The 27,417-nt window shown below is 41.1% G+C and overlaps 1 protein-coding gene across 1 annotated transcript in view; it reads left to right on the top strand.

Annotated features, from left to right (window-relative positions):
- The window catches only part of UNC5D (unc-5 netrin receptor D), a 606,988-nt gene that overhangs the window by 275,665 nt on the left and 303,906 nt on the right, over positions 1-27,417 (top strand). The gene's annotated exons all lie outside the window — the stretch shown is intronic.

Raw genomic sequence — 27,417 nt, 5'->3', positions numbered from 1 at the left:
CAGCTGGAGTAGAGATTCTAGGCAGGAAATTTGCACTGCATCCAGATGAGGGGAGGTGGAGCGGGGGCTTGCGAACTAGCCAATCGGTCGCTACCTCCAGAGACCGGGCTTCAATTTACGCTGTAATCTTATCTAGATAATGACCCTTAAGGGAAAGCTTTTCCTCGAGTTCCTTTATCTCTGCCTGTAATGAATTAAGCATATTTATATTCAATCACCAGGACATCAGTGTCAAGCTCCTTGTCAAAAGCATGCTAAGAAGGGAAAAGGAAAAGAAAAATAAAGGAAACACCCTGCAACCCCACAGAACTGCTCTGCTCTTGTCAAAACATTCCCACTGAGCCAAAACTTGGTGTTGCTTCTACTCACTGCCTGGGCTTCCACTGGGGCTGGCTGACTAGCTCTTCAAGCCAGAATCTCTAGTTACCTCGTTTTCTCTTTTCTTCACTCTACCCCACTCTATCAGTAAGTTTTATCACTTATGCTCCAAACTATATTTCTATTACCTTTTTATTTCTTCATCTTTACTACTGATTTCCTGTGCTGGGCACCATCTCTTCTTTCCTGTCGTTGAAGCAGCTTCCTAACTGGTCTCCCTCTTCTCACCTGGGCACCATCGAGGGCCATTCTTCACCCGGTAGAAAAGTGGTCTTCTTAGAAGGTAAATGGGGTTGTATCACTCCCTGCTTAGACCCTGTGATGGCTTCTCCTGACCTTACAGTGAAAGGCATACCCTGTCCCTCCAGGGCTGCATGATTGGGCTTCTGGGATACTAATATGGCCCCTTCTTGAGTCACTCTTCTTCCCTGATTATCACTCTAGTTTTTCATTGCTTTGAACACACTTACCTGTCTCCAGCCTCAGGACCAGTGTGCCCTTTCCTCTGCTTTGAATATTTTTCCCTTGACTGTGTATAACAATCTCCCTCTTCCCTGTCTTTCAGGTCTCACTTGAAAGACCACCTATTCAGAGAGGCAGCCTTAACTTTCCTATTTAAAATAGGTCCTCCCAACATTCTTTACCTTGTTTGCATCTCTCTACCCTGTTTCCTGTTTGCAATGAATGCAAACCATTCATTGCAAACGAATTGTTTCTTTATCTACTTTTGTTTCAGTCCTTCCCCCCCACCTCCCCGAATAGAATATATATACGTATTTCGTGAGATCAGGGACCAAGTCAGTCTTAATCATCGCTTTCCCAATAAAATGAATGTTTATGGATAGACTTTTCAGTGGTAGAGATTTTCTATGCTCTTATCTACAGGTGGAGCCAGAGAGAAGAATGAATTTAATGGTACCTCCCATGAGAAGGCAGGGCAGTTCTGTTTCCTGCCTCAGAATCTATGGCAGAATCCTAGTACAGCTTCTTAAGCAGATGCCACATGTTGCGTGTTTGATCCCAGCCTGTTTTATGGGTACACGGTGCCAGTAAGGCAGCGGTCCCCAGCCTTTTTGGCACCAGGGACCTGTTTCATGGAAGACAATTTTTCCACGGATGGGGTGCGGGGGACGGTTCAGGCGGTAACGCGAGCGATGCGGGGGGCGGGGGGCAGGTAAAGGCTCTGCTCACTCGCCCGCCGCCGCTCACCTCCCCTAGGTTCCTAACAGGCCACACGGGTCTGCAGCCCGGGGGTTGGGCCCCCCTGCAGTAAGGCATGACTTGGGCAAGGATCATCCTAGAGATCTTAAAGTCTCTCCTTGACTTAATTGACATGGAGTTTAGTGTTACAAGGAGGAGAGCTAACGTGTATCAGGTACGTACCGTGTGCCTGACACCATGCTAAGCACTTTCAGTCGCTTGCTTAACACAACAACCCTTTGAGTTCCTTGGACAACTTGCTCAATGTTAATATAGCTAGCAAAGCCTGGATTAAAACCAGGTGGTCTGATTCCAATTCTCAATATCTTAACAGCACTCATTAATGTATTTGCCTTAAAGAAAGAGACTCCTCTTTTAAATTGTTTTGTTTTGACTTGAAGCAAGGATGTTAGGATTGTAGCACTCTAAATCACCAACGTAATACTTTATGTAATTTCATTGGATGACTATCTGATATGACAGGAAAAACCCATAAATTCATGAGAGAAAAACCCTGAGAAGCTGAATGCACAGAAAACAGTAGGCAGGAGGATAGTTAGTGATGTAACGAATAAAGACTGATACCGCCGTCTGTTTTGCTCTTTGCCTTAAAGTTCATCCTGGCGCTGATGGTCACAAACAATAGTCATCTCTCCTACAACCCTAGGACTGAGCCAGTACCTGTTTCTAGAATACCTTCAGGATAACCTTACTGAGAGATGGACAAATGGACTATTGATATATTTAAGAGAAATATATTCTAATCTCAGAATTTAGAGTTAGAAAGAAATCTTGTGGTTTATCATATTCTTACTGTGGGTTACACGCCGACTTGATGTGAAGAGTATCATTTAATTTCTATAACATAAGGCAAATAATTACTCCATTCTATGGTAAGGTACTCTGCATAGAAGGCTTTAGGTAATTTTATATTTTAGATCCTGCATTAATGTCCAGTATGTCGACCCACTTCCCTTGCTGCTTTGTGGTACCACCCACCCAAATAGCGCTAATCTCCCAAGTAGCATGGACGGTATGAGCAGTGAAAATAACGAAGTCTTTGAATTCAGACAGACTTTGTTTGTCAATCTTGATTCCTTCTTTTCCTAGTAATGAGAACCTGAGTACAGTTTTGGTTTTGCTGTGGTCTGGTTTTCTGATCTGTAAAGTGGACATGATCAGAATCTGAGTCGTTCCAAGAATCAGATGAAATAGTATATGTAAAAACCATAGTAGACACAGGGGAGATGATCAAACGATGGCTGCTCACTGTGGGCCCCGTTGTTGGCATTGATGTCTCAGGTGTGAGCTGCACGTGACCTGCCCCAGCTCTGGTGCCTCCATGGTGCTGATTTCACTCAGGACTGTGTGTACCTTGGAGATTGCACGGGGAACTAGCTATTTCTCAATGCTTTAAATGTCATACTGCTTTTTTAATTTTTTTGAGGCAGTAATTTACCTTTGACAGTGATGGATTATTATTCAGCTTTGATTCATAGCAGGGTTGCCATATTCAGTGAGGAGAGGTGCCGTTTTAAATATGGGAAATACTTTCAGTAGTTTCCTAATTAGCATGAGCAGATAGAAAAACCATTTGCTGAGCTCTGTGAGGGGCACATTCTAATTCCTGTTATGCATACGTAAGAATGAATTCCTTCTGCTGTAGTGATTTATCTAGTGCATGCTGTTTCACGGGACCCACCCCCTAAACACAAACTCAAGTGCGCGGAGTGGGGGGCAGGGAGCCAGAAGAGGTTCAATCCCTGTATTGATGCTGGTTCAGAGCGGGACCCAAGGAGACAGGGAGACATCAGAACTCTCACTTTGAGCTTCTCCCCGTGATAAATATGAGAATATGGCCTTTGACCTTTCCTCCTCCATAGGAAACTTAAGAGGATTTGAATCTGAAAATAAAAATTCAAACTTAGAGTTGACGTACAACAACAGAATGATTATTGACTTGGTTTTGTTTTAATCGTCATCATTGACTGGTTTGTTGCGTGAAATCAAAGCCAGCGGTAGTCAGAATGCCTATGCTTTGTCACCAAGGAATCAGGTAAGGATATGTGACTGAATAATGTCTATCTTTAAAACTAGAAAAAAAAATGCAAAATGAGTACCTACCTCAGTGAATTTAGTATCGTTATTGTCCATATGAAAGTGTCATGCATTTCCAGTTTCTAACTCGTGGGCATTCCCCAGAATGTCTGAAGAGGCTACCCTCAGTATTAGCATCGTAGAGATGGATGAAGCCTTATCTTCTAATGCACCGTTTGAGCAGTTAAGGAAATCCAGGCTGAATGATGTGAAGGGACTTTCTCTGGGTCATAGAACTAGTTGCTTTTTTTTTTTTTTTTTTTTTTTTGTACGTGGGCCTCTCCCTTTTTGGCCTCTCCCGTTGCGGAGCACAGGCTCCGGACGCGCAGGCTCAGCGGCCATGGCTCACGGGCCCAGCCGCTCCGCGGCATGTGGGATCTTCCCGGACCGGGGCACGTACCCGCGTCCCCTGCATCGGCAGGCGGACTCTCAACCACTGCGCCACCAGGGCAGCCCGAACTAGTTACTTTTGAGGTTCGATACTTTGTCTTAATATTGCTGGCCCGGGACTCTTGGAGAGAACAGTGACAGAATCCCAGGCCGTACTATCCAACCCCAGGTCACAGTGTTAGAGCTAAGGTTCAGCAGATGGTTTTTATTATGCTCGATGACTAAGCAGTTAAAGTCCAGTTACTCTTCTTAGAAGGTAAAGATTATCAGAGTCCTTGGAACCTCACCATCATTGCTGATCTCATGATGGATCACAGCACTGCACCCGACACCTATGCCTTATAAAATTGAAATGATACTTGGTGTCATGGGTAGTTTTATATGTTAACATAGCTGGACCGTGGTGCCCAGATATTTGGTCAATCATTTTTCTGGATGTTTCTGTGAATCCGTTTTTGTTTACTTGTTTAATGAAATTAACATTTAAATCGATAGACTTTGAATAAAGGATATTACCCTCATAATGTAGGTGGGCTTCATTCAGTCAGTTGAAGGCTTTAATAGAATAAACACTAACCTCCCCTGAGCAAGAAAGAATTCTGCCAGCAGACCGCCTTCGGACCCGAACTGCAATTTGTCCCTGGATCTTCCGTCTGCTCGCTCTCCTTGCAGACCTGGGAAAGCCAGCAGAGACCGCATATACATCCTGTCGATCCTGTTCCTTACAGAACCCTGATTAATAGAGATTGTGATACTGGGAAGGTAGGGTTCTGCAGTACCAAATGCCTAAAAATGCGGAAGTGTCTTTGGAACTGGGCAGTGGGTCAAGGCTGGAAGAGTTTTTGAGGTACATGTTAGAAGAAGCCTAGACTGTCTTGGAGAGACTCTTGGTAGAAATGGGGACATTAAAGGGAAGGATGACTCCAGTGGTGATTCCTCACTTTAATGAGTGAGGACTCAGAAATGAGGTACATGCTGTTGAAGGAAAGGAAGTCCTGGTTATAAAATTGCACAGAACTTGGCTGAATTGTGTTCTCGTGTTTTGTGGAAGGCAGGATTTGTACATGTTGTTGGGGATTAGTTGAGGACATTTCTAAGCAAAGCATTGAAGATATGACTTGGTTTCTCCCTACTACTTAGGGTAAAAGGCCAGAGTAGAGAAATTAAAGAAAGAATTGGTGGGACTTCCCTGGTGGTACAGTGGTTAAGAATCCGCCTGCCAATACAGGGGACACGGGTTCGAGCCCTGGTCCAGGAGGATCCCACATGCCATGGAGCAACTAAGCCCATGCGCCACAACTACTGAGCCTGCTCTCTAGAGCCCACGAGCCACAACTGCTGAGCCCGCGTGCCACAACTACTGAAGCCCGTGTGCCTAGAGCCCATACTCTGCAACAAGAGAAGCCACCACAATGAGAAGCCCGTGCAGCACAATGAAAAGTAGCCCCCGCTCGCCGCAACTAGAGAAAGCCTGCATGCAGCAACTAAGACCCAACAATGAAGACCCAATGCAGCCAAAAATAAATAAATAAATAGATTAAAAAAAAAAAGAATTGGGAAGCAAGAAGAAACCAGGGCTTGGATACGCATAAAATCCTCAGCCTATCCATGTTGGGGAAAAAATGAGAAAGCATTTTCTGAAGAGAGCACCAAGGGGGTGGCCGGGCAGTCATTTGATAAAGAGATTACATGTGCAACTCATAGATCCAGCTGGCCATGTCAGCAGAAGTTAGGAACAGAGATGGGGTTGGACCAGCAGAAATACAGCCAGCTTGGGCTACAGGGGACAGACATGGGATAAAAATGGAGGAAAACTTGTCAGATTTCTGAGCCTCTACTTGATGAACAAGAGCTATCTGGCAGTGACCATGTCTTGTCCTTCAAGAAAAGGGAAGGATGGATGACTCCAAAGGTGATTCAGAGTGGCAGAGGTGCCACCGCCACTGTGGGCTCAGATGACACAGGCCCAGGGAGTGAGTCTGTCCCCTCCTTGGTTTCAGAAGGCAGGGCTACTGCCTGTGTTTACTGGGACAGGGTCAACCCTGTCAACCCGGTGAACCTGGGAGGTGGGGCCGCTATCTTGGTGGACCCAGACCCAAAACATCAAACCGAAGAGGATTATTCTCAAGCCTTAAAAATCTAATGGAATTTGCCCTGGTAGGTTTCAGAATTGCCTGGGGACCCGTGATTTTTTTTTTTCCCCTCTTTTCCTTTTTCTCCCTTTTGAAAAGGAAATGTCTATCTTATGCCTGTCTCACCATTGTGTTTTGGAAGCAGATAATGTGTCTGGTTTCAGAGGTTCATAGCTGTAGGGGAATTTTGCCTTAGGAGGAGTTAAACCTCGAGTTGTACCCACATTTGATTCAGATGAGATTAGAGTCTTACATATGATGCCCATCCCATATTGGATGGTTTAAAACTTTAGGAGTTGTTCAGGTGGGCATGAATTTATTTTGCACACGAAAACATGCATTTTGGAGGGCCAGAGGGCAAAGTGTTATGAGCTGAATTGTGTCCCTCCAAAATTCATGTATTAAAATCCTGGCCCCCAGTACCTCAGAATGTAACTATATTTGAAGATAGGACCTTTAGAGAGGTTAAGTTAAAATGAGGCCATTAGAATTGGCCCCAATCCTATCTGAATGGTGACCTTATAAGAACAGGAAGTTTGGACAGTAGACACCAGGGGTGTGCAGTACAGAGGGAAGACCATGTAATGATACAGTGAGAAGGTGGCCGTCTGCAAGCCAAGGACAGAGGCCTCAGGAGAAAGCAAACCTGTTGATACCATGGTCTTGGTCTGGAATTTTGTTATGGCAGCCCTAGGAATCTAATACACTTGGGAACTTTTCCAGTTATATAATTCGGAACTGTTCACTTATTAAAGAGTCAGTTGTATCTTTGATGTCTGCTTCCACAAACATGATGCTTTGAGTTACTGCAAAAGTTAAACATTGCAATCCAGGGTATTCCATCTACTCTGGAATCATGAGACATCACCTGAGGTGTGTGCATGAAAGATTTATGCTCAGTTAAAATTACGTGCAGCTTTGATTGTTTTTATGTTTTTTTTTTTGTTTTTGTTGAAGATCATTTTTGAGTTTCCACAATTAGTAAATATTGCCCATTTAAAAGATCACTATTCATGCAGGCTTCGACTTGACTTAAATATAACTGCAGGGGAAAGGATCCATTATAAGGATGTTATAGTATGTTTTATTAAAATTGTGAGTTGGTTGTTATTGTAACCAGAGATTTCCTTACTTAGCAATTCTATGTTCTCCCTTTTGGCAGCCACCAGAAACGTGAGTATAGAAATCCCTTATTCGTTTGCTTTATTAAGGATTTTGGAGGCTCGTGGAAGAGAAATATCTAGATGACCGAAGTTTCCTTTGTACCAAAACTGAAACAACAGATAATCTTGGTTAGAGATGTCTTTAAAGCACATTATATGAATCCTTAGCTTGGTATATCAGAGAGTGGCCCTGCATTCGACGTTTTGGGTGATTTAGGGTTTCATTATGAACATTATTCTGCTGGCCTCTGGAAGAGAGGGGGGCCCTCAGGAGACATTAAAAGGTTTAGCCCTGCTTGTCATTTCATTAAAAGGCTTCACGTGGCTCTCTGTACCTGGAGTTCTTAGGAACAGTTTTATCACTTTTATTATTTTTTTAACAAAAATTTTGTTAACTCTTTTTGGCTGTTTCTTTTCCTTTCTGTTCATTCACCTGTAGCATTCCTTTCCCCCATTCCTTACTTGATTTTTTAAATCACTGGGTGCTTAAATAATTGAATTAGCTATAGTTGCTTGCAAATTAAGCACATGTAGGCTGTGGTGATAGCCTGATTCTTCATGAATTTTGCAGCATTAATAGTAGTTTTTAAGAGGTTATCAGTGCTTTCCATTTCCTTGTTTACATTCAGATAGTTGAGGCTGCTGAGTGAACTTTAGGTAAAGAAAGTATCTTTATAATAAGTATCATCAAGCAAGGACACCTTTCTGGAAAGTATCTCTTTATGATGTTTGAAGCCTTTGTGAAAGTGAAATAGAGATGCATCCTCTCTTTTAGAGAAGGTATGATCATTTATTTACCATGTGTAATTTTTCAAAATAAACATTAACTGACTTAGGGAGATACTGACTATTAATGACCATTATTATGACAGACTTGGCTTTAAACAGTTGGCTTGGGCTTGATAAATTGTTTCACTTAAACAGGAGATGTCATTTAAAGATACCTCAACTCTAGATCATTCCATCACTGTGTCCTTCCATTTTAATTAAGTTTTAAAAACTAGATGTTTTATATGTTTCCATAAAATAAGGAACCCCAGCATTATCATCCTTGGTGGCTAGTAACATAACATACTCAAAATGAACTCCAAGAAGGCAACACTTTAGAAATTATTTCCTTGTGGGAGGAGATCCACAATTCAGTTATTTCTGTTTTGAAGCCTCTAGGAGTGGTATTTGGAGATTGACAAAATTGTTACAGAAATGAGGTTTGGCTGCTTGCCACTCAAAAGCCAGTAATTGAGGGGCAAGTGTTGGTAGAAAGGACAGATGCTTTATTCAGAAAAGCCAGCAACCTGGGGAGAAGGTGGACTCTTGTCCAGAGACCAACTCTGAAGATTCTGCTCAGCTGTGACAGTCTTTAAGGGAAAAAGGGGAAATGATCTCAGTTCATCATTAAGGTAGGAGGTCAGATTCTTCATCATTTTTCCATTGCATGCAGACTCCTGGCTTCTCCTGATCTTTCTTTGGATGCTGTCTTGCCCGTGTGGTCCACCTGCAGATTTGCTAAGGGGGAAGTTGGGGATAGAGAAGCAGTCATTCTTTAACTACTTATTCTTCATTCTTACTCCTTCTAATCCAGGAAATGGATCAACAAGTTGGGCAAGGCATTGTGTACATTCAGTAAAGCAAAGATCAGGAGTTAGGTTAAATGTTACCTAGTGATCTCATCTTTATGACTAAGGTTTAAGGGCAACAGAAATAGACAAACAGGAAAGGGAAAAAAGCCTTCCAAAATGTTACTTTGTGACATATGTATCCTTTGGTCTGATTCCCCCCCCCCCCCCAGCTTGTCATATGCTTCTAGTATTTAAACTCCTTTTTCTTATTTATTCTACACTCAGACTTCTATTTGCCAGACACTGACTATGTACATTACTCTCATTAGCTTATGTGGGAATACTTATTAATCAAGTCCCTTGTTCCTTAGCTTTTTAAAAAAACCCATTTCCTTCTCATCACTCTTGTAATGCTTTAAGGGGACAGGAGTGCCCATCAGCTTCCTTTTGGTAGATGGCTTTGCATGAAGCAAGTACTAGATAAACAATAATTAAATCTTCTCAAATATTTTGATAGCTAATTTTCTTTAATTTCCATTGTTTCCTGAATGCTGCACTTTTCTTTCTTGGCTTTCTAGAGTCTGAATATAAGTTTACACTTTCTTGTCATTGTTAAAGAAAGAGCTTCAAGTTTAGGTCAAAGGAAACAGATTGCTATGTTATTACTCTGCTTCAGAGCTTAGATTTCTTTTTCTGATCTTTCATCTTTTTTAACTGACAAGATGTAAGGTAAAAGAAATGAACTTGTCAGGGTGCAAAGGAGGGAAATATCAAGGGACTACTAGCATTTTCATCCTTAATCTAAGAAAAGCTAGAGTTGGCCATCAGTGGATGAGAACTTGGGGTCCCAGAAGCTGTCATATGCGTGACTGAAAATTTGCTCTGATCTATACTGGAATTTCATTAACAATTAAGATATGCTTCAAGGAATCCTGTGACAAAAAGAAAATGCAGTTCACTTTGTAGTTAAGCGTCTGTTCCTAGTCTTGAAAATAGGAATCCTGTTATCCGTCTCTCTGAGAGGGAGTGTCTAGGTTGTGTGTTGTATGAAACGTTGTGTCACAGTGGGTCTGGAAGCCAAATGCTTTAAAACCCACTAGAATTTCCTTACGTTGTTGGTCCTATGTTTACAGTTACTGAATTTGCTTTTCCAGTTGGCAAATAATTTCAAGGTATCTTTAGGTTGTTTGAATCACAAAACAAGAATTAGACAAACCAACAAAATTCCAAACCCACAAATGGCATTAAAACAAAAAGAGTTGTGGGTGTTATTAAATTTTTTCTTTCTTATTAATACTGAGATTTTGGTATTTTTTAATTCAACAGAATATTAAGTTATATTAAGTTTGTAGAATTCTTTAGAAGGGGTTTTAATGGAGACTTATTTTCTTTCTTTAATTGATAAACTTTCTACCATATTTCTGTGAATAGGAGACTCTGCATTTCTAGGTTTTACTAGTTTATACCGGGAAAAAAGATTACTGAAAACGATAGGTGAATTTTTTCTTAAGCAAAAGGAATATACATGAAAATATTTAGAAGTTAACTTGATTTTTAATTATTTTGTTTTTCAATAACTGACATTTGAATACTTTGAAAGATGATTTAAGTCACTTTTTACTAGTAGATGGATCCCTTCAATAAAATGGATGCCAAGTAGAGTCAAGTTCTCAAGGTGACCTTTCTCACCTTCTCTCTCTTTCCTGTCTGTTCTAAATGCTTAAAGTGTCCCTGTAGTTGGTTTTCCCTCTCCTAAACTCTCAACAAATGTACAGACTACCTTCTCTGTGAGATTATTGGTGCTTAGTATTATAAAGTTAAATATAAAATTATGTGGTTTCCAGTAATACAGAATCTAATTAAATGTTTCTCTTCAGAACAGTTCCTAAGAGTTGAGTTCAGTATGTTTCTAAAGAAAATGAAATAATGTATATTAAACATGCTGTTACACAATATCTTGCATTACTGTGAACTTCTTTGACATGCTAGGTGTGTTTACCTAGCATGGGTAAATGATATTGATAATATATTTTTCCTAAACTCCTAGAAACTTACACTACAATATTTTGGTTACTGTTCTGAAAATCCTATGAGAGCGCCAAATGTTATGTTTATTTTAGGGAGAATATCTGTAATCTCTGGAAAGAATTGATTTCCTATGAATTGAATCCTACGAATTACAGGTAGATAATGACCGTGGTCAAAAGCGGTATTCTCCATTCACTATTTGTTATTCAAACAGTTTGTACACACTGGCAGAATTCTAATTTCTAAAGTGAGCCTTGCATAAGTTGAGTCAAATGCTTGGAATATTTATTTAGATGTAATTGTTCAGAATGATACTGACAAATCAGAATTTTGTCCCCATCTACAACATCAAAATTTGTTAAATTTTTGTGATTTTAGTTCTTCATCTTTCACATGTGTTTTTTTTAAAAGGAACTTTCCTTTGTCCTGTTTAATGATTTTATTTTAAAAAGTCTCTGATAGAAGAATCTTAGAAACATAGTTTTGGCACTTTTCCTACCCAGCATTTCAGGTTTCTTTCTCTGTCTGGTCTCTTAAGGGCTCCTGGTTTTGGATTAGGGGGTGGTGCTCCAGAAAGGGGCCCAGTGAGGCTCAGAGTTCTGCCCAGGGCATAAAAAGAGTGTCTGAGTTGGGACCAGACGCCTGCCAGCTAGCCTTATTGCCAAGTGATGTTTGGGAGCTTATTTTTAATCACAGGGAAAAGAGAGGCTGAGGAATCTGGCCTTGCCGGAGGTGCTGTCATACAGAAGCTCCAGGAGAAGTCAGTGTATGTAGAGATAAGGAAAGGATGTCAAAACACTTTTTTCCTAGCAGACTTTGAGGAGTGTGAAATTTCTCTTTGGCTGGCAGAGGCTCATTCTATTAAATAGAAGAAAAGTCATGATTTAGAGACAAGCTTTAAAAGTAATTTCTGCCTGATATTTACGTGCTTGGTCGTATCTCCATTTGCCTGCTACTCTCTGGGCCTCTGGGCCCAACTAGCTTGTTCATTTCAGTCCTCGGTTTACCTGGGTTCAGTGAAGATCAGGAAACTAGATTATTTCTCAGGTGTATTAAGGATTGTGTGTATGAAAATATCATTGAAATACTAAAAGTAATAACCATGTCCTACCCTTTGACTGTCTTAAGAAAGGAATTATATATTAATAAAAGTTGTTGATATTAACTATTACTATCAGAGAAGCTATTCTTTGAACTAATTGTTTACATCCAGGTATTAGTCTAGGTGCTAAAGATACGATGGTGACCACAAGGGCAAATACATATGTACTCCATGCTCTGATGCAAATTCCATGGGTGGAAAAAGGGGCAGGTATTAACCCAAATTGTCACAGTAGTGAATGCTTAATTACAAACTGGAATTGGTTTCCTTTTTTTTAATTTTTTATTGAAGTATAGTTGATTTACAATCTTGTGTTTCAGGTGTACAGCAAAGTGATTCAGTTATACTTACATACATCTCTTTTTTTCAGATTCTTTTCCCTTATGGGTTATTACAAAATATTGAGTCTAGTTGCCTGCACTATATAGTAGGTCCTTGTTGGTTATCTATTTTATATACAGTAGTGTGTATATGTTAATACCAAACTCCTAATTTATCCCTCCCCCCTTTTCCCCTTTGGTAACCATAAATTTGTTTTCTATGTCTGTGCGTCTATTTCTGCTTTGTAAATAAGTTCATTGGTATCATTTTTTATATTCCACATATAAGTGACATATTTGTCTTTCTCTGACTTCACTTAATATGATAATCTCTAGGTTCATCCATGTTGCTGCAAGTGGGCTTATTTCATTCTTTTTTTATGGCCGAGTAATACAGGATTAGTTTTCTGAGGACAAGGAACATGGTTCTATGAGGGCAGTAACCAATGGTTAATTTCCCTCAGGCTAATTCTTGGGCTGCTACCCAGAGAAGGGGGAGTTGGAATTGAGCAGGTGAAGGAGGGGTGGAAGAACACTGCAGATAAAAACATGTAGCTGACTCAGCAGGATGTGGGGAGGAGAGACTGGGGTGAAAGGCTGGAGAGGGGTCAGCTGGCCAGTCACACTGGGTCTTTTGGGTCATTTAAGGCATGTGGTCTTTATCTAAGGACTTCTGGGAGTCAATAAAGGATTTCTAAGCAGAAAAGATCTTTCTGGCTGAAGCTTGGAGAACACTTTGTTATGGGTGCCAGAACTGAAGGGAGACTCTGGTGAAAAGTCCATTGCAATAGTTAGGGAAAAGGTGATGCTCATTTAGATTAGAGCACAATAGAGAGAAATGAATGAAATGAGTAATATTTTAGTAGTCTAATGGGTAGAACCTAGGAATAGGTTGAACATGGAGGTAAGAGAGAAAAGGGGGGAAAGTCAAATGTAATTCCTACCTATGTAACTTTTAAAAACTGTTTTATAGAGGTACAATTTACATGTCACAAAGTTGATTCATTTTTAAGTGTACAACTGGATAAAATTTAGTGTATTTTTAGAGTTGCACTGCCAACATCAGTCTAATTCTAAAACATTTCCGTCACCCTAAAAAGAAACTTTATGGCCATTTTCAGTCACTCCCCTTTCCCATCTCTGGCCCTAGGCAACAGCTAATCTACTTTTTGATCTCTATAGATTTGCCTTGTATGGGCATTTCGTATAAACGGAATCATATAATCTGTTCTTTTTTGTCTGGCTTTTTTCACTCACCAGACTGTTTGAGGAGCATACATATTGTAGCTGACCTACCCAATCTGAAACCTGGTGGGACCTTTCCTTTAGAGGGGCAGCTCCAGAGGTGAGGCAGGGTTGGCAATGAGGAAGGGAGGGATGAGGGAGGTCTTGGACATGTCAAGTGGCAGGTGCCTTTTTTGTAAATTGAAGCTCAAAACATGGATAGAAAGAACACAAGAAAAAAACATGACCTAGGACTGGACCTTGGAGTGTTCCAACATTTTAATAATCGAGTCAGGGATGGATTTGAAGGAAACCATGAAGAAACATCCTTTGAGATTAAGGACAAACAAGAGCAAAATAACATCTCAAGAACAAGGGAGTTGTTAAATGTGTCAGATGTTATAAATTAAGTTGGAGGCCGAAAATGTCCATTGGAGCTATCGTCATGGAAACCGTTGGTGATGTTGGTGGGATCTGTGTTGGTTGACTGTTTCTAGACTGAGTAGGTTACAGATTGAGCATCAAGGAACTGTGAATGTAGGTCACTCTCGTGAAGGAGAAGAAAGATAGTGGAGCGTAGATCTTATACTGTTTTTGATTAACGTGATAGAGATTTAATCACAGCTAAATCTTGACCAGAAGGATCACTACAGGGAAATGGGAAAGCTGTATACTGTAGGAAAGAGAGGAAAATGTGATTAGGCGAGCATCCTGGAAAAGCAGGAGGGATAGGATCAAATGCACCCTTGGAGGAAGAAGAAGATGGACCCCTTCCAGTATCCTGGGAAGAAAATGGGGCTAGATGTGAGCAGATATATGTTTGGTTTTAGGACTTGTGTTTCAGCCATGTTGGCACATCTCGTATTGTTGTGGCTGGTCTGTTCCTCTTAAGGTGGTTGGCTGGATTTAGTCATCAGGCATGACCACAGAGTCGTAGTTGAGTGTACATAGATGCTCCGCAAACCCAGCTTCATTAGCTTGAAACTCACAACCACGTAAGGAAGTGTGTGAATCACACCATCGTTGGCAAAAATTTAGTTTTTACGAACTTACCCTCTATATTCTCATTACTTTCATCCACATGCTCTTATTTCCCTGGGTAGATCCTCTTCCTCCCCCCCTCGGCCCCCCCCCCACAGTAGCTTCCAAGCATTGAGCTATTTTCTGAGACTTCCTTGCTTGGAAACAAGAACTCCACCAGCTTAGTCTAAAGCAGGATGTGTATAACACTGCTGTAAGCACTTCGAATGTTTGAATCAGCATTCGGCTTCCTCAAATCCCCTTACTTTAATCACAATTGATCTACAGATCAAGTTGAGGGAAGAGCTTGGGGATTGGTTCAGACCAACAGCTTCGGTAAATGAAGTGTTTCTCTAGCAAAAAGAATCAACACCACACGCCACAGGTGCAATTATGATCAGGGCAGGATTCACTTTCATTCAATATTGTCCTCCTGCCAGTTTGCAAGTCCATATATTAGCAGACAGTTCAGACCAGAGGCCCGATAAGCACCTATCTTAAGTCTATAGTTGCATTTGGGAGGAATCTTGGTTTCAGTTATCCTTTGTGAAAGTTGGGTATTAGCCTTGCTGTTGGTTAATTCTCCCCCATGGAAGTTTCTTTCTTTGATTTATCATAACTGACCAAAGGGATAAGTTTTGCCACTAAAGAAACCACATGTGATTCAGTGACTACACTGAGTTTAGTGGTTGGCAAAACTTTGTTCTCTGGGGTGAAGACTTTTAAATAAATATTGTAAGTATATTTTAATTATATCTGTTCTGGCACCATCTAGCCAGAGGAAGCAATTTTTCGGGAGCCCATTTCATCTCCCTTGAAAGTTTTGGTTTTAATGTTGAAAAGCTTTTAAGAAGAATAGCTTGGAGGGAGGAACGGAGCAAAGCAGAAGCTGCAGGAGCGTATACGCTGTTTATAAGCAGCATGTAAAAGGCCTGTTTTTGTTCTCAAGCAGCAGGGCGTTATTAATATGTAACAGTGAATACCCTATATTGCTTCTCAGCTATTACTCATTAGTGGGAACATTGCATGATATTGGAAAAAAAAATGTGAATCATGGCAACTCAAAGATCTCATTTTCTCATCCCCCTCCCTCCATGTTTCATTAATGTCCATGCTGGAAATGCAAAACATCTGATATTCTAACTGAATTTTTGTGCAAGTGAAAATATCCAATTGGGAAGGCGTGAACGTTATCTTGCACCACTCAAACCCAAGACAGCGTTAAACAACAGATTAGTACATCATCTTTCATTTTAAAACCAGTTGGCCCTCTGTATCCGTGGTTGGTTGAATCCATGGATGTGGATCCTGTGAATACAGAGCGCTGACACTGGGGCTCAAGCATCTGTGGATTTTTGTATCCATAGTGGGTCCTGGAATCAATCCCCCGCAGAGCCCGAGGATTGACTATCATTGATTTCATGTTTTGGTGGCATTAAGCTATGTATTCTAATAGTATTACTTAGTTTTCAAGGATATTTGTCTTTATCTCTTCTATTGACTGATGTTAGGCTTGTAAGATGTGAAATGCTTCTGTTATGTTTCTAGTCAAGCTGTGTATGCATGAACCAATGACTTTACTCCACTGTGAAGTCGTCTCGGGCATCTTTTTTTTTTTAACATCTTTATTGGAGTATAATTGCCTTACAATGGTGTGTTAGTTTCTGCTTTATACAAAGTGAATCAGCTATACATATATGTGTATCCCCATATTTCCTCCCTCTTGCATCTCCCTCCCTCCCACCCTCCCTATCCCACCCCTCTAGGTGGTCACGAAGCACCGAGCTGATCTCCCTGTTTTACATTTGGTAGTGTATATATGTCCATGTCACTCTCTCACTTCGTCCCAGCTTACCCTTCTCCCTCCCCGTGTCCTCAAGTCCATTCTCTATATCTGGGTCTTTATGCCTGTCCTGCCCCTAGGTTCTTCAGAACCATTTTATTTTTTAGATTCCATATATATGTGTTAGCATATGGTATTTATTTTTCTCTTTCTGACTTACTTCACACTGTATGATAGTCTCCGGGTCCATCCACCTCACTACAGATAACTCAATTTGGTTTCTTTTTATGGCTGAGTAATATTCCACTGTATATATGTGCCACTGAACTTCCCATTATACTACTCATCAAATCTTACTCACTGAGTGTCTCCACCTTGCCTACTAGGCTAGGAGCCTCTTGAGGGCTGGGGGTTATCCGCAGGCTTAGTACAAAGCCCGCATACCACAGCTGCTCAGTTAAAGGATTGGTGATTGATTGAATGCATGCATATGAATGAAATTAAAGCAAACGATTGGGCAAGATCATTGTGAAATTGACGAGATATTGTCTACTTTGGGGAGTGGAGATGGGTAAATACGACCTTTTAAAAATGGGTTAGTTAAAAATAAACCCAAAAACCCTATAATAGGGGTTCATAAAACTGTTATAAAAACTGGTGGGGCCGGGGGAGTAGTGAGAAAGATCCCTTTAGTCATTTAGAGGACCACGGTTCTTGGTGCCTCTGTGGGTGCTTTACCATAAGCTCGGTGACGTCAGGGAACGTGTCTGATTTGTGCACCGGTGCCTAGCACATTAGCTGGTATATGGTAGGTGCTCAGTAAATGTGATGTCTGACGACTGGAAGCAGGAAGACAGTCAGGCATGAAAGTGCTCTGTGGAAAAGTTTACAGGGTTCACAAAATGTGATTACCAAGGCAGACAGAATAAGTCCGTGTGTATAGAGGGGCTTAGTGTCAGAAATAAATTCGAAGAACTCCATCACTTCTGGGCGCTGCCTGACAAAGGCTAAAAGCAAAGGTGCCCTCACTGGCTAGCCTGCAGCCTGCTTGTCCCCTAGATGTTGCTTTTGTGCTGATGGCTGCTTGCATTTAGGTGTCTGTACAAGAGATCTTAGGCTAAGGAGAGGAGAGCTCTCAAAAGCAGATCACAATGGGCTGAGCCCCAGGTAGCAGTGGCTGAGTGTTGTGAGGGAGAGAGAAATGAACTCCCTTTGGGGGGAACCTCTCAAGTTACCCAAAACCAAAGCTTCACTGCGTCTGTCTTGGTTTTTGAAGTCTCTGTGCAAGGGCAGACAGAAGACAAAAAGGAAGGGAAAAAGAAATGTTTAGTCACCTCTTTTCTCGTTCAGAATTAAACAATTTGGATTAAATTACCCTCATTCTTACCATCATTAGAATCTATTTGAATGAATGTAGAACTCCCCTGAGCTTATGGACTTCCTGCTTTGGTATTTTACCTATGAGCAAACACCATCTTGTGCTTTATTTGATGTCTTAACAAATAAAACCTTGTGTTTGAGGGACTGACTCATGTTATTGATGCGATTTCCTTTCTTAACCTTGGCATTGAATAAGTGTGGGAGACGTGATTATTTGTTAGAACTTGCATTCTACTTAATATTTAAAATTTGTTTTGTAAATATATATGTAGGTAAAATATGGATTTAGATACAAAAGAGACTGCAGTGGAATAATGCTTTCTTCTCAGCTGGTGAGAGAGACAGCTACTACTGGTGTTTTATGAGCGTATTAATCCTCACTGGTAGATATAAATGCGTTGGTCTCACATAGCCAATTATAAACATGTTTTATGAGAAGTTCCCCTTCTTCATTTCTGCAGAGCCTCCCTGAGGTAAGAACATCATGGCATAGCTTACCTAAAGCACAGAGAGAACTAGATAACGAGTCCCAGGGTGGGGTGAACTTGGAGATAAGGGCAGCCCATAAAGTTATCCTTCCTACAAGCCAAAGTCATCTTTGTTTTCATTTTATTTTTGGCCATGCCTCACGGCATGTGGGGTCTTAGTTCCCCGACCAGGGATTGAACCCGTGCCCCCTGCAGTGGGAGCTCGGAGTCCTAACCACACTGGACTGCCAGGGAAATCCCCAAAGTCCTTTTTAATCTAAAGACTAGGTACTGTTCAGATCTAAGCAGAATTGTCACGTATGCGTGTGAGCAGGGACAAATTTCGGGACTGCCCTTACCAGCCTGGATCAAAGTGAAAGCTCCCTGAGCTTCAGTGCTCATAATATTTAGTAACGAGCCTTCTTTCACATATACGGTTGACCCTTGAACAATGTGAGGGTTAGGGGTGTCCCCCCTCCACACAGTCAAAAATCTCCACATAACATATAGTCAGCCCTGGGCATCTGCGGATTCAACCGACCGCGACTTGTGTAGATTTGTAGTATTTACAATTGAAAAAAATCTGCCTGTAAGTGGACCCTCGCAGTTCATACCCGTGTTGTTCAAGGGTCAGCTGTAGTATCAAGAACTCTATGAGGTAGATACCTCTCTTTTCATTTTTCTTTTTTTTTTAACAGGTGAGGAAACTGCTTAAACTCCTTCTCAAAGTGGATCTGTAGGCCGTTCGCATATTACTTCGGAGTTTGGTAGATAGACAAAACGTCATGCCTTTCCCCAGAACGGTTTCATCAGAACCTGCATTTTAACAGCATCCCCAGGTGATTTGCAGCAGTGCCCAAATTCACACAGCTTAATAACATGGCAAAGCCAGGACTCAAACAGAGGTATAGCTGGCGTCAGAATCTGCCCTTGGGTGAAATGACTTGCCCAAGATCAGAGTTGGCAAATGTCAGAGATCGAGTTTGACCTCAGCTCAAGAATTTGTGTATTTCACTCTCTCTGTTAGAGTTGTATTCTCTTATGCTACTAGTGACTCTTAATACGTTTCTCCATAAGTTTTTGTTAATTAGAATCCTTAAAGGCTGTGCTGGAAGTTTTCTTAATAGAAAGGGAGTTAGAATTTTAATTCCCACTCCCACCCCTAGTGTCCCTCCCTCTGAATCATCATTACAGAAGAGTGTATATTAAAAATGCCTCCTTGTTTGGCGCTATCTTAAGATCTAAAGAAAGAGAGTGGGACAGTGAAAAGAACATTAAATATAGCTACCTGTCACACGCATGCTAGCTGTGTGCCCAGCAGAGTGTTCATTAATATTGAACACATATGACTTAAATTCAAGAAACAGTATTTCCTACTTTACAGTTTTATCTCTTGTGATTTTTAACACATGGAACCGTTGCCATGTTCGGCTGATCTTAATTAGCTTTAGTTCTCGAAAGATGGATAAGAGGCAGAAAGATAACAAAGATATGAGGGTCTCCTAGGCTGGGGAGGGTATGAGGTCAAGTTTAGAGGGAGGTTGGGTCACACGTTGACAGGAGTTTCTGGCTGGAAGGAAGCAATGGTTATTGATACATTCTCACTTAGTTCTGGTGTTACGACACTGTTGTTAAAGGGCATTGGCTGTGGACCCAGACACCTGAGTCAAAGCCTGGGTTAGCCATGACCAGCTGTGCAGCCTTGGGCAACTTACATAACCTTTCTGTTTCGACCTTTGTCATATGGAGAGCTAACAGGAAGGTAGCACTGTAAGGGTGATTAAAAGAGCTGATATACATCCTTGCTTGGGCATTGCCTATCATAGATGATCTGTCAATGCTAGCTGTTAGTTTTCAAGCCACCTTGGGAATACCAAGAAGTATTACATATAGTTGCTGTAAAACTATATAGCTAAGGACTCTGGTCATGGTGGTTTTGTTATGGCTCTTTCTCCCTCACAGGAAAGCGGAATCCACCTTCCCCCCACCATTCAGCAACCTGTTTCCCTCCTCAAGTGCCCTCTGCAAATAGAGGAACAACTAAGCCAGACTCACAGAGGCCACTAAGAGATAAAAGAGTCATTGTTCTAGACTGGGTAGGGATGGGATTATATGAACGTATTCAGGATTCAATTACTTGGGAATGATTGGATATAAGGATGTCAGAAAATTAGGGGAATATTTAGAAGACAAAAAGGAAAATGGGTCCTAGTGCCATTGAATGGCCAGAAGCTACTCTGCTAAGCTGGCTTGAAGAGACTAAATCAGTTGTTCAAAAAATAATTTTAAAAAATCAATGAAAAAATTGAGAGTCCGAGTGGCATGTAACATTGGAAGCTCCAGAGAGAAGAAAAGCCAGCATTGAGAATCAGGTGTAAGTCGGGGCTCTTTTGTGACCAGTTTGATGATGGGGGTGTAGACCATCAAGAAACCACTGGGAGGTTTGTGGTGAGGGTCAGTGCAAAAAATAAACTCAGATACTGGAGGATGAGATGAAGCAAATTACAGTGGGTGAGGAGATTGCTGATACTGTCGGAAGCATATGAAACACATCATCATTAGTACAAAATTACCAGCATATTTAAGTTTCTCCAACTTTGCATTAGAGGTTGTCTAGATGACTTTATTTTAAAGCTAAGCCTATTATCCCCCTATGAGATAATGCATGTAAGTAAGGAAGGAGATTTTGCACAGTGGTTGGCTCTCACCCAGATCGCCTGGGCTCAAATGCCTCCTTTTCTGCTCCCTACTAGGTGAATTGAGCAGGTAACTTAACCTCTCTGTGCTATTTCCTAGCAGCCTGAAAGGATTGTTGTGATCATCAAATAAGCTAATATACTGACATGTTTCAAATAATACTTGACATTGAGACGTTTGTTGTTAGATATTGTCAGCTAATATGCTTTCTGCCAACTTCAAGTGGTAGGAGAAAGCCCTGACTCACATGATCTAAATTATAAGAATATTTATTATTCGATGCAACAGAAGTGATTGATCCAGCCATTCATTGAGGATGTCAGAAAACCAGGTACTCTGGAACATTATAATCCTCAGTGAGTTAGCTGAATGTATACTCACGCTGACTCCACTCATGGTAACAAGATAACTGTAGCCGTTCCAGCCATCGCATCCAGACACAACATCGTCTAGTAGAAGAAAGGTCCTTTCTGTGTGAGTGTATCATTTTAAGTCTCAAAGTCCCCTAGCATACTGTCATTCACATCTTAATGGTCGAAATTGTTTCCCATGCCTATTACTGGTAAGGCAAATGGAATTGGAATTATCCTGATTGGCATAAAACATTGCAGAGCCTTGCAAAGGAGAGTGGTAGATGGCGTTCCTCCTCAAAAAGAGGAAGGAGCTCGTAAGCAGTGGTATCCACTAGAGATGTAGGTAGAACTATTCAGCATTGGAGACAAAGAGTCTGAAGTTTGAAGATTTAAATAGTTTGCCTAAGGGACTTCCTTGGCAGTCCAGTGGTTAAGACTCAGAGCTTCCACTTCAGGGGGCACGGATTCTTCGATCCTGGTCGAGGAACTAAGATCCCGCATGCCTCGCAGCTTTAAAAAAAAAAAAAAAAAGCTTGCCTAAGGCCACACGGTTAGAAAATGATGGGCCAGTTGTTGATTATAGAGCTCACAAAGTACAGATTATAACTTACAACCTCATTCAGAGACCTGTTTGCTTTGGGTAGGACTCCTATCTGTTGAGTCTGACAGTGCCAGTGAAGTCATTGCAGGGGATATTATCAGAGGGGGATTCGGAACAGGGCAGCTGTGGTCCAGCACAGGCTAATGACTCTGTAGGCATTCAAGGACTGTGAGATGGAAGGGACCTGCGGATCCCGAGTGGGACAGGCATGATTTTGTGAATCAGCCTTGTTGGAAGAGGACTGTCCAGCTCCAGGAGTAGATGAGGGGCTGCATTGCTTTAACTGATTTATTTAATATTGTCCTGAGTTTTCAGAATCATGTTTTTCAGGTTAACCCATCCCTTTTGAAGGTGGTTTTGTAGGGCTGAGCCTTTTGGGCACCTCTCCATCGGGACCTCCCTTCCCATCAGCCCCTGTTGACAGACCTGCAGTGTGGGTGAAATGCCACCTTTATTGGTGCCGTTAGATGCAGTCTGTCCTTGTCTGTGTAAGAATGGCTTTGGGAACAAGGTTCTGGAGGACGGTGACAGCACAGTCTGGCAGATGGAGAAATTGTCATGGGTCTCAGTTATTGATAAAACACAAATCGAGAAGAAAAATACATAGGAACCTTTCTTTTGGAACTGAGTAGGTTGCAAGGGCTCTGGTTTGATGGAAAAATGATGAAGTTGAAGTCAGAAGCCCTTGTTCTTGTCACTCGCTGGTCCTGAGATAGCAAATTGGGCACTAAAATTTTCTTAGTGAAATGAACTTGATAACGACATCTCCCAGGGCTGTTATAAGAAACCAGTGGGTTAACACAGGTGGGAATGGGGAATGCTTTAAAAACTTGAAACTTGCATCTGGAAACTTCTTGACACCCTGATACTCTGTTTCCTCACTGTGTGGACTGCAGTGCATTTGTAATGCAGTGACCTTGGAGGGTCTTTAGTTCGTTCTGTTTAAAGTTAATGCTTATCTTCAGATGCAGCTGGGAAGAGAAGTTGAAACTCTGACTGAGGTCTAGATCGTTTCAGTTTTTTAAATGGTCTTCATCTGCCTAGGGCCTGACATTCTGACTTGACCAGGGAGCATCAGGAGTTTTCTAATGAGAAAGATTGTCACTCACTGGACGCTGAAAAGAAATACAAAGACAGGGGGAGTTTCTACCCAACCCCTGCCTTTGAGTCTTCTCTTGTAATTACTAAACAGGCAAGTCAAGAGTGAGCCCTCCAAAAAGACAAATGGCACATTTTTTTTTGAAGTCCCGCTGGGAAGTAGAAACTGGTTCTATGTCTTTTCCAACTTTCTCTCAAAAAGAGGATTTCAGAGCAGGAAATGGCAGAAAACAAATTCTGATAGATTGCCAGGTGGCACCATGGCAGGGGCTGTGCCTCTCAGAATGGCAGCCAAGCACTAAGCCCCTTAATTACACACACTGGTGATAAGCTTAGGCTGAGCAGAGAGGGAGAGCGTTGGAAAAGCAAGATGTGGGGCTTTGTCTGTAGTCTAGAAATGAATCGGAGGTATATGGCAGAATTCTGCCACCTTCAGAAAATGAAATATAGCAGTATGCATGCCTCAGATTTGATTTTTGTGAAGCATATTATTAACTCTTAAATAGTTTGAATTAATAATAGCTAATGTCTGAAATACAGAATTAGTTACTTAGATTCTTGCCACCGTTCCTTAAGGTAGATATCATCAACTCCATCTTAATAGGAGGAGGATATGATGCCTCAGGGAGGCTAAGGGACTAAAATTGTGCAAGTTCAGGTGGTGTCTGGCTGATGACACATGCTCTTTCCTCCTATTTAATACTGTGTCGTAGGATAAAGGTCTATACGCAGAAATTACGTAGACCCAGGGAAGTTGTGTAGGGTGGAGTGTGGGGGCAGGAGGGAGTAATCAATATCCCAGGAGGAGCACAGCTTCATTTCTTGTGGATTGATCAAGGAAAATATATTTCTTATTGTGTCAAAGTAGTAGGAACAAGGGCAAGTGGCCTTCATGGGAAACAGGGTGAGGCACCAGGGCCAAGAAGTGGGAAGGGAGGTCCAGGAAAGGGTACAGATGAGTAGGGCCCTGCTGTTAGAAAGGGAACACAGTGCCAAATATAGAGCCTGTGTAAAGATCTGTAGCTTGGCTAGCTTGCTAGGGGAATTAAGAATTTTTAATTTAACTTTATTTTTTTAATAAGAGCACGGTTGGTTTACAATGTTGTGTTAGTTTCAGGTGTACAGCAAAGTGATTCAGTTATACACATATTCATTCTTTTTGAGATTCTTTTCTCATATAGGTTAGCACAACAGAGTATTCAGTCAGTACAGTTCCCTGTGCTATAGAGCAGGTCCATGTTGGTTATCTATCTTATATATAGTAGTGTGTGTAAGTTAATCCCAAGCTCCTGATGTATCCCCCGCCCCATGTTTCCCCTTTGGCAACCACAAGTTTGTTTTTAATATCTGTAAGTCTGTTTTCTGCGTTGCAAATAAGTTCATTTGTGTCATTTTTAAAACTTAGGTTCCACGTATGAGTGATACCATATGATATTTGTCTTTATCTGACTTACTTCACTTAGTATGAAAATCTCTAGGTCCATCCATGTTGCTGCAAATGGCATTATTTCCTTCTTTTTTATGGCTGAGTAATATTCCATTGTATATAATTGAGGCAGGTGTGGCTCTTGGAGACCCTGGGACATAGCACATGCTGAATTTCTTCCCTTGTATTCTTCCCCCGGGCTGGATACTTTCCCCAACCTTTCTCATCAGCTCCTAAGTTGAAATAGGCATCATTGGTTGCGTGCTTGCATGTGTGCACACCTGTTACCAGTTAGCAGCTCCTGGTTCTGACTCCTTTAGGGAAAATAAAGCCTCATTGTTGAGGCTGTGACAAATAGCCTCTTACAACCTCTGCCCCGTGTGGTTGCCTGGAGCCCAAGAAACACCACCATAGGTTCACCAGTGAACTGAAACACAGACAGTTAGCCCAGCATCTTGGCTTGGCAAGACAAGTCAGGTTTGCAGTCTACTAATTGGAACCCAGTTCCTTGTTTTTTTCAAGAGGTGATTTTTGCACTGTTTTTGGGTCTGTGGTTCACAGAGGTCCTGCAAAACTTCCTTCTGATCACCTGGCCTGCTCTTGCCACTCTCAAGGACTTAACGGGAATATTGATGTATACCAAAGATGATACACATACATCAATGTCTGGTATTTATGTAATGTCACACTTAAATTATTAATTCATTCTTGACAGGGACAAATGTACTGTAAAATTTACCAATTGGGACTAATTGATAGAAAGGCCGATTATATAGTGAAGTCTCTATTCACTGGAATCCGACTAGCAAGACCTCAATTCGTCAATTGTTGAGTCTTCATGTGTAAGAGAATTCACAACTCTTAGGAAAATCAAGCTTTCAGGGACTTTTCCTCTCAGAAGTGATTTCTAGATTATTCCTTAGGGTCAATATATGAGCAGCGCCTCTTTCACTGAACTCTGATCTTTCTCGGTAACCAGGCTTCATGAGGTGCTGTAAAACCCTGAGATGCCAAGAAAATAGATGAGTCTTGTGTAATTCTTATTGACATGATTTCTGGCTAATTCTCATTGTCCCAGTGTGCAGAATGATGATCATAACAATAGCAAAAACACTGATTTCAATACCCTGAATACAATAATAAGCATTTTATATGGTTTAAATTCTAGTTTTCGCAACCACCGTAGGGAGGAAGTTCTAGGTTTACCCCTATTTTGCATGTAAGAAAATGGAGGTTTAGGTGTTAAATTACTGAAGGTCTCACAGTGATATGGGGTTATCTGAATCCAGGCTCTCTGACTCCAGAGCTGATTATGCCAGAATCTTCTGGGCCTCTGACTCTTAGAAGGAAAAGGAGACTGAGAGGAAATGATTGCCTCCTCATCTGATGTGCTTTGGCAGAAGATGGACAATATGTTGATAGAAGTTCAAGCATCTGAAGGATGTTGAGATAAGGTTATATTTAAATTTCATTCCAACTCTGAGATGCTATAATTCTAACCGGAAATCACACCTGACCAGAACACCTCACCCCCCCATACAATCTCAACTATTATCTATGTACTATGGTAAGGCAAGTTACAAACATATAGCATAAATTAAAAAGACATTTGATAACTTTCTCAATTCATAGCCATGCAAATAGAGTTGAATTCTCTGAATAGATTACTAAGTGGATTTACTTAGCCCTCATGTAGAATGGAGGCTTCTGAAGTCCTTGAAAGATAGTTTTTAAACTAGTTTCAACAGTTTCTTCCTCCAGTCTTATTTACATTTTTAAAATTTACTTGGCAAACTCTCCTGTTATAGAAAATTTAGAGGTGTATCTGTATAAAGTATCATCATTTCTAATTAGGGTATAAATTTAGGGATACTCTACTGCAGAATGTGTACGTCTACTAAGTTATTGAATGTGAGAGCAGATTGCGGATGTGTTTGCACTGTATCTCAATTCACCATGTATTCTGAGGACTCGTTACTCAAAGACACACAGAAAAAATGAATAAGGGAAGGAAGTCTGTCTCTCCACATATTAAAATATTAAAAGAGTAATTGGGCCTGAGGTCACTTCGTTACCTGGCTGCATTAACCTTGGTTCTTAGAAAGTTTTACCATTATCTATTTTAAAAAACTAATTGAATTTACTGAGAACTTAAATTACATTTCGTCCCTTGCAATTTATGCGGTAGGATTCTTATAATCTGACCAAGAGCAATTTCTTGAACTTTGGAGGGTATTACAATCTTTTTTTTTAATTTAACTTTATTTTTTATACAGCAGGTTCTTATTAGTCATCCATTTTATACATATCAGTGTATACATGTCAATCCCAATCTCCCACCACCAACACACCCCCGCCACTTTCCCCCCTTGGTGTCCATACGTTTGTTCTCTACATCTGTGTCTCTACTTCTGCCTTGCAAACCGGTACATCTGTACCATTTTCCTAGATTCCACATATATACATTAATATACGATATTTGTTTTTCTAACTTGGCTTCACTCTGTATGACAGTCTCTAGGTCCATCCACGTCTCTACAAATGACCCAATTTTGTTCCTTTTTATGGCTGAGTAATATTCCATTGTATGTATGTACCACATCTTCTTTATCCATTTGTCTGTTGATGGGCATTTAGGTATTACAATCTTGAGGAGAAACAGTGGCAAATTATTTTAGTTTCTTTCTTAGAGTGACTCATTTAAGGTGAGGACTGTCAACCTTTTTCTACCCTTTGTTGTCTTCCACTTCACAAACCTAGATGATTAAGAACTGTTTTTCTCTTAGTACCTGCTTTTCCCCATATTTCCCTTTATCATTCAGGATAGAATAGCTTTCTAGAGCTGTTTGGAAATCATCCTTAGCATCCTTAGCAGATCCTTCTATCAGCTTTCATGACTCAATAAGGAGAACGTACAAGGTTTGCAGCCTTACTGAGCCAGAGTCTCGTCCAGGTACTTGGGATTTGCCAGTGACCTAGAGACAGGTCCCTGCCTTTGT

Source organism: Monodon monoceros, unplaced genomic scaffold (assembly GCF_005190385.1).
Source record: "Monodon monoceros isolate NGI ecotype Baffin Bay Population unplaced genomic scaffold, NGI_Narwhal_1 Super_Scaffold_17, whole genome shotgun sequence".
In the NCBI taxonomy this organism is placed as follows: Eukaryota; Metazoa; Chordata; class Mammalia; order Artiodactyla; family Monodontidae; genus Monodon; species Monodon monoceros.
The sequence above is the reverse complement of the archived record's forward strand: the minus strand, read 5'-3'. Positions and strand labels throughout refer to the sequence as shown.